We start from the raw sequence: 7,411 nt of genomic DNA, 5'->3' as shown, positions 1-7,411 counted from the left end.
TATGCCTTAACACGTTAAGGCTATTTTATCAAAGCCTTTTTATTTAGGGCTAAAATTTAAAAGCCACCCTAATTTGTGTCAATATTTGAGAATAACCCATCATAATCAGCTTTATTTTTGTTAATTGATAGGTGTTTTTTATTTTGACTTCTTCATTATTAACATTCAGGTAGTATAAATCTTTCTATAGTCATACTTATAATAAGTCACCATGAAAGTCATTTTGGTTTGACAATAATGTTGAGTTTGTAAGTATCACGACATTGTAGTTGTTGTTCTCCTTTTTCTTTTGTTATGGTCTTTGTTTGTTTTGATAATTCTTTTTTATGCTATTTCAGGTAATGGAGAAGAAGAGACAAAATGATAATAGAAAGCAATCCATCAATCTAAGGCATTGTGTAGAAATATATTCTTATATCCTAAGAAGTAATGGAGTATATGCAGAGGCCAATTATGTTGCAAAGTCTCACTCTTAGCACATTGTCGGCAGATTAACTTCATATTGCCTGATTTTTGTCTCTATTTCAATATAATCGCTTAGAACTTTAAACTTTTGATTTTGGTGAGTTCTTCTGTTAATTCGTTTTCATATTATTTACGGTACGATGAATTATTCTAGAAATATGCAGAATAAATGAAAATAAATTGCCTATTATTTTTGTCCCTCAACTTTTATCCAGAAACGTCATAGTTCTCCTACTTCATTTATCACTATGACGTACACTTTATCACACGTCATAGCCTTTTATATATCCTCTATGACAACACTAAAGTGTAAGCATGTTTTAGCCACACATTTGAAGTGTAGCAATATTGGCTAAAATTTTATAGTTCAACCCACATTGGTAGAAATGGCATTAGGCATATAAAATGTTAGTACATAATTTTAATTGAAAAATAATTACTTTGATCGAAATGTATACATCACTAAGCACATTACATAAACATACATATTTATATATAATCTCACGCACCAATTAGCTAATAAATAATCGAAGTGCATAGATTTGATTTTAAAAAAAAAACGTCTTTTACATACTAATTAGAAAACAACATACTAAAAATTTGTACCAAATTCCACACAAAACTAAATGTATATAAAGGTATATCAAAATATTTCAAAAATTCATCATCATTCACTTCAATCTAGATCAATTTAAGTTGTGGCGCCCACCATTCAAATTTGATCCCCCGCATTGATCCTACACATTCAAAAAAGAGCAGCCCGGTGCACTAAAGCTACCGCTATACACGGTGTCCAGAAAAAGACCCCACCACAAGAGTGTATCCTACACATTTAAAATGAAACAAAAACACTTTAATTGTTGGATACACTGAACAACATATCAATAGCAGGAAAAGTACAATTTAACTGACTGAACTGGTAAGAAACCTTAAATGATGTAACTCACTTGTCTTTCAGTTCCAAGAAACCCCAGCATAAGAAAGTCAAAGAGCGACCACAAATCCAACACATTATTCTGCAATTTAAGTCATACTATAGTTAAGCACCCATTGAATTGTTGTAAATATTTGAATGTGGTTGAACTACTAACACAAACACACCTGTATTGGCGTTCCACACAGAATGAGGCGACACTGTGCCTTCAGTTGCTGTTAAAGCAACTGTTCTTTTCGCCTTAGAATTCTTTATGATATGTCCCTTATTTAGAATGCAATAGTTCCAGAATAGCTGCCTAAAATAATCAACATCTTTGCGAATAACATCATATGTGACGAATGCAATAGTTCCAGAATAGCTGCCTAAGATAATCAACATCTTTGCGAATAACGTCATATGATGTCACAATAACATCATGCTGACTAAATTGAGACCGTAGAGAAATTGTAGTACACAGATATCTGAGAGCTATCTTTTCAATTTTCTTCATATGTTTTTTCGAAAATTTGTACTGTTATTTCTTAATTATTTGTTAAAATGTGGACATTATGTTCCGGACAAAAAATGTAGTAGCTGGTTAAGTGTCATAGCAAGCTCGCAACACAATATCCAATTAGTTCTATCCAGAGGGTATTTCAGGTGGTGTTAATAATCATGTATAGTCTTCAATGGCTTAAGTTAAGATAAAACAGGAACAGAGAGACCATGTAAAGCACAGCAGGTGCTAGTGTTGCAAATAGTTTTGTTCATGGCTTGCTGTTCATGAGATTGCAATGTCTCGATTACAGAAAGAACACCTGATTGATAGATATTCTAAGAAAGACTCTTGACACCCCCCTTCCCCATATTCCAAGTCATCAATTTTCATGTGCATGATATATCTTTCAACTATTTCTTTCAGCACATTCCAATGCTAGTCATCTCACAAGAAGAAAATGAGCCTTTAAGCATGATGACAAATGGTGATTTTAGTTCCACCAACCCTTGTTATATGGATGGAGAGAAATCGAAACAAGGGAAAAACAGGTGCGGGAAAGAGGAACATATAGGTCTCAGCAGTCAGCAGTAAGAAACCGAGATATTGGTTTTATTTAAATAAGATCAGCACAGGGATGTAAGCATCACAATATCACATTGCAGACACGAGAGAGATAATCAGTGGCTCTGGAGTAAAAGTAGTCTGTATGCTAGTGATTAAGATATCATCTGTGGAACTACAGCTTAATAGTGTGAAGGAAAATCTAATTCAGATTGAGAAGAAACCAACAGCTATGCAGTTCAAGGGAACAACACTTCCAGTGGATGTCGAGGAGATTAAACTCCCAGAAACCAATTCTGTAAAGAATGTTTAAACAGAGTGGACTTGTCTGGTATGTCAAGTGATAACCACCTCAGAGCATGAATTGAAGTGCCATCTTCTAGGACGGGGACATAGCGAAAGGCATGAAGAGCTGAAAATTGCAAGCAAACCGCCAAAACTGAAAGAAACCCACCTTTTTCTTCAAATATGTCGGACAAGCTTAAGCAGGAACAAGTAAAGCTTGCACTTGCAGCACAAAAAAAGAACACTAATGAAAAACATCACTGTCATGGTCACCCCTTTGCCACCCTATCCCAGTATGTTAACGATCATGCTATCTGACCGAAAAAGCAACAACATAAAAGTCCAGATGGTAAAGGGGTGACTACTTTTTTTCCACTTTTAGACATGAACAACTTTGTTAGGATCAAGCGCTTACTATCATGCCAAAAGCTATAGCTAATAGCAAGCGCACAACTTTATTTCTAAACTAAGCCCACCAAGCAAGCGGCATGTGGCATGTTCGATCATGACTCCAACCAGGACCACCCCAGCCCCTCTGAGGCCTTCTCATAGGCAAGATGTTGGAGTTACACGACAAGGAGCAAATTTGAACATCGATGAAGCTGAATTCCTTTATTTGAAGCTATCAACCATATATATGCCTATCCTCAAATTATTTTCTTGCAGATTTCTTTCCAAAATAAATAGCACTTTCGTACTCTAATTACACAACAATAACCACCAGAGTCCTAATTTCAATATCCGGGAAACAATTATCATAAAGGCACTACAATACCAACACCAAAAACACACTCGGTAATAGCATTATCTCAACTGCAAACATGCTTGATTGAGTTATTTTCTTGCGGATTCTTTCCAAAACAATTCGTATTATGTGCTTTAATTACATAGAAATTATCACTAGTCCTAATTTCACTGTAGCACAAATCCATGAAAAAGAAAATGCAGGAATAGTGAAGGACAAGAACTAGGAAAATGCAAGTTTCTTACTCTGCCTGGAACTAAAAAGAGTAAAAAGAGCCAAGTTTCCACACTACAAACAGAGCCAAGTTCACTATTCACTAAAAAGAACCAAGTTTCCACACTACAAACAGAGCCAGACTATTATTACAAATTTCAAAAGGAATTTTGACTGTCTTGTGTCCCAATTCTGGAAACTGACGACTACTACCTAAAACATATACAATTGCACAATCCTAAGAACTATAAATTTATCGAATGAAGTGATCAAATCTTTAAAAAAAAGGAGGAAGAATACCTTGGAAACAAGAGCTGACGTCTGACTTTTCAAAGCCCATTCTTCACTGGAATTTGTAATTTCAGACATCAAATCAACTACTACACTTGCAAAGTTCCTTCGCTCATCGGGGTTCAGTTCATCCCATCACAATCCCACCTAATGCTGGAAAATTAATACAATTTAAGAAATGGATAGGAGCTCAATGTTTAAGCCATTCAGGTAATACTGGGAACATTTATAGCAGACTGGACTTATATGAAATTCAAAAAGAAGAGTGTAAAGGAATCTTGACTTGAACTTTCAAATCCCTTATATAGGTATCATGCCTTCTGTGCAGATGTCAACCACAAACTATTGAAGCAAAGAAGTTCGGCCATTTTCTTACAGATTTTGGTGTTCTGTTGTCAAGTACTTTATGCCTATTTAGGACAGGAGACTATATTTTCCCCAGTAGTTAAGCTTATTATCTTTCTACGGGCAGGCTGGCTCAAATCTTTTGGAAAAGGACATTATGAGTGCAAAGTGGAGGAGAGGGCATAGTGGATATTCACTTCTGTACTGAAGCCAAAAGATAATTTCCAGTATTTTTCCCTTTTCTTGAACAATAGAAATTTGAAAGTGTAACTTTGTAAAATGGCGTCAAGTTCTGAATGAAGCCATTAGTGAACAATGCTATTGGCCGAACACTGTGAAGAAAGGTAAGCTAAAACGAATCTCAGCTAGTTGATGGACAACTAAGGATAAAATACTAAGAGCTAAAGGCAAAGTTATCATAATGTAAACTGGAGCATCTTGTAGGCTTGCAGTCGTACTTCTGACGACCATTCTTTCCTTACAAAAGTAAACGATGTGCTTGCCAAAACACGAACATCCCCTACTTTTATCTGCAAAAGAAATAGAAAGTTTAGAAACATTTCTTTTTATTTGTGATAGTTATCAGAAACATAGATGCTTAAATAAGGAAAACAATAAGAATTCTGCCGTTGGCTATATGAAAAATTAATTACAGGAATCAGCTTAAAAGAGAAAAAAGATAATTAAAAGAAAGATTATTTAGAATAAAATTAACCTTAAAAAAAGAAGATACAATTGATAATTTGTGTAATATTATACATGAACAACAAATGTTAATAAATCACATAGATACCATAAAACCACATATTAGATATAGTACGATTAGAATAAGTTATTACACAGAAATTTGTAAATTACAACTACTATAGGATAAAATGATAAACTACGAATACTTAGAATATTGGAGAAAAGATATGAAGCAAATAAGATTAACAGAAATACTTATGAAAAAGAATCCACTTGACTACATAAAAACTAGAAATATGGAACATATAGTAAATATGTTATTTGTCAGAGCTATGTTAAGTTACCCGCACTATCTGCACCCCCCCTACAATTGTCTCTTCTATCGTTAATATTTTATCCCATACTTATTTTTTTTATATTTCTAGATTTATAGGTAATTAAGCTTCCTTCATTATTAAATCCTTTGACTACTATTGGTATTTTTGATTTACTAATCCTAAAAATGATTGTAATTTCTTTTTTTGTATCTAATTCTTCTTTTGAATTTATTATTTTTTGTACTTTATGTTGTTGCATTTTTAGGCATAGTTCTTGAAAATTTTTCTCCTTTTCCACTTTGCTAATAAACTTTTTAACATGCTATTCTTCGAATAATTCTACTATAATGTAACTAACATAAGCTTATTTTACTAAATGATCTTGATTATACATGTCCCTCTTTTGTTCTACTTACATGTGATATTGTGTAGATTTGTATCCCTATCTTGTGTGTTGTTAAATTATATATATATATATATATATATATATATATATATATATATATATATAAATATATATATATAAATATTATAGAACTGTTAGTGTAAGCGGTGTGGGCTACAATACGGGATATTTTTTGATTGCAGGTGACGTGCCCTTAGTACGTATTTTGTATGCTTTATTTTCTACTTTGCTTTGATCGGCCTATGATACCTACTGAGCACAAGTGGACCGTACTCACTTCTACTTCACCCTTCCGGTGCAGATTTAGGTTTGAGGGCACCCCACATTGCTTGAATCGGGTGATTATTGGAATCTTCAAGATAGTTGATGATTTTTAGGTGTCCGAATGTCCTCTGTGACCTTTCTTATAGACTTTGTCCTAATTTTAACTTCTAAAATAGAGTTTTCTTTTGTATTTGGACATCTGATGTATTTCATTTGAATTCAAGTTGTATTTAGATACATTATCATATTGTTAACACTAGGTTTTGGGAGTTATGACTGTATATGTTGATTTTATTCTTTCCACTTTTATTATATCTATGTGGTTTGGCTTTATTATAGAAGCCTTACCTTGGGGGCATTTCTGTCTTTTCTCCATGTGTATCAGTTTGGGTGATCGACTTACTTATCAAGATTTTCCGCGACAAGTGTCATCATGACCTATTCATTTTGGGGTCGTGACATTTTTCTAGTAAGGTTTTAATGAGACACATTATCTATCAATTAAACATTCAAAGGAAAGTTTTATATATGTATTACCATATATAGAGAATGTCTAAGTCTAGAAAAGTTTGAAAGCCCCTTGGGACAAAGTTATCTTTTTTCTATAAATAAAGAGATTTTTAGTCATTGTTATGAACCCCTTAAAAATCCCTCAAAGGAAATAAGAACTACTCTCTCTTCTCTTTCCATTCTCCTTGTTCTTACTTTATATTTTATAAGAAAAATACTTATATATAATCTAGTAAAAAATTATAGAGGTGGAAGGTGGTGGAGTACTTTTGAAATGAAAGGATCATGACTACTTTAGGGCTTAACATATTTTGGTTCAAAAAAAAAAAAACCATAAAATCAAACCAAAATTAAATTTTGGTTTTGATTTTTTAATATTTCGGATCAATCTCAATTTCAAATTTTAAAAATTTGATTAAACAATTAGGTTTTTGGATTTTCAAAAAATTAATTCGATTAAATAAAAAAATTAAAATTATATAAAATAATATATTAATATTTTATATTATATTACAAACCCAACCCAAATGTAATCACAACCCAACAATATGCCCAATTCCAAAAAGCCCATTAGCCCTTATTATATATAACCCTTCAACCCTAATTATATATTTCACTATTCACTTCACAATTTTATATCAGCAGATTTAATTTTGGTTTTGATTTTTAATATTTTGGATCAATCTCAATTTTAAATTTTAAGAATTTGGTTAAACAATTCGATTTTTGGATTTTCAAAAAAGTTATTTGGTTAAACCGAAAAATTAAAATTATACAAATAATATATTAATATTTTATATTACAAATAAATTTCATACTAACCCAACCCAAATCTAATCACAACTCAACAAAGGCCCAATTCCAAAGAGCCCAATACCCCTTATTATATATAACCCTTCAACTCTAA

The 7,411-nt window shown here is 32.5% G+C and overlaps 1 long non-coding RNA gene across 1 annotated transcript; it reads right to left on the bottom strand.

The window, feature by feature from the left end:
• Positions 1–1,036: 1,036 nt before the first annotated feature.
• LOC124897858 lies at positions 1,037–4,304 on the bottom strand. Its single transcript, XR_007054805.1, has 3 exons — positions 1,567–4,304; positions 1,413–1,481; positions 1,037–1,289 (listed from the first exon to the last, which is right to left on the bottom strand). It is a non-coding gene; the product is annotated as an uncharacterized LOC124897858 (long non-coding RNA).
• Between the last annotated feature and the right edge of the window lie 3,107 nt (positions 4,305–7,411).

This window comes from Capsicum annuum, chromosome 4 (assembly GCF_002878395.1).
Source record: "Capsicum annuum cultivar UCD-10X-F1 chromosome 4, UCD10Xv1.1, whole genome shotgun sequence".
Classification (NCBI taxonomy): Eukaryota; Viridiplantae; Streptophyta; class Magnoliopsida; order Solanales; family Solanaceae; genus Capsicum; species Capsicum annuum.
The sequence above is the reverse complement of the archived record's forward strand: the minus strand, read 5'-3'. Positions and strand labels throughout refer to the sequence as shown.